Consider the following 1017-nt stretch of genomic DNA (forward strand, 5'->3'; position numbering starts at 1 on the left):
TAACATAGTTTACATATGTGTCACTTGTGTTATTTTCATGTGTTTATTTACTTGGTAAATGTCTTTCATACTACAATCTCTTGAAGGGGCATTTTGAGAATCGAACTTTCATACCACTAGACCAAATGCCCTTGTTATACCACTTGAAACATATGTATGAAGCCTTAGGCCTAGGTATTAAGGTCATATTTTGTCGTATTGCAGGAAACACGTGAAGTCCTCGGATGTAGAATTTGTCTCGGAGAATAAAGCCTTGGGATGGGATGTTAAGAAAGACTATGAGTGTTAAGAGCATGATGGTAAGTATAAAATGTCGAATATGAAGACTATGAGTGTTAAGAGCATGATGGTAAGTATAAAATGTCGAATATGAAGACTATGAGTGTTAAGAGCATGATGGTAAGTATAAAATGTCGAATATGAAGTTAGGTTGATTTCGAATATGAAATCCTTAGATAAGAAAAGATTTAGAGATAGGGGCATTTCATGAATTGAACTCAAAAACCTCTGGCACCCCAAGTGAGAATCATACCACTAAACCAAATGCCTTTTCTTAAACACCTAATATTTTTAGCTTCTACTAAAATATATTTTTCTCTTAGTAGTTGGAGGGCTATAAAACGAAAAGTTGAATTGTTATAATATACCAGGGTTATCAAATAAACCAACAACGCAACAAAATAAACAAACTAATCAATTTTGGTTGGATTGATTCGGTTCAGTTCATCAGTTTGTTTGATTTAATTTTTCTATTTTGCCTCGTATGACAAGAAAATAAAGTTGTATTGAATGCACCTTAGTTTCATTTATGACAAACTCATATGAAACATAATTGCATTAATAGTACTCAGAGTTGGAGTCTATAAGCATTTCATGAACTTCAGTGCAATTCGTGCTTCATTAAAGATGAGATGAACTTTAGTTAGGTAAGGGGAACTTTAAATTACTTCATGTGGAGCTTCAATTACTATATGCTAGTTACAATCTTTAGGATTGACTAATTGGACATGAATTCAT

This window comes from Cucurbita pepo, chromosome 10 (genome assembly GCF_057944985.1).
Source record: "Cucurbita pepo subsp. pepo isolate OVF chromosome 10, ASM5794498v1, whole genome shotgun sequence".
NCBI classification, from domain to species: Eukaryota; Viridiplantae; Streptophyta; class Magnoliopsida; order Cucurbitales; family Cucurbitaceae; genus Cucurbita; species Cucurbita pepo.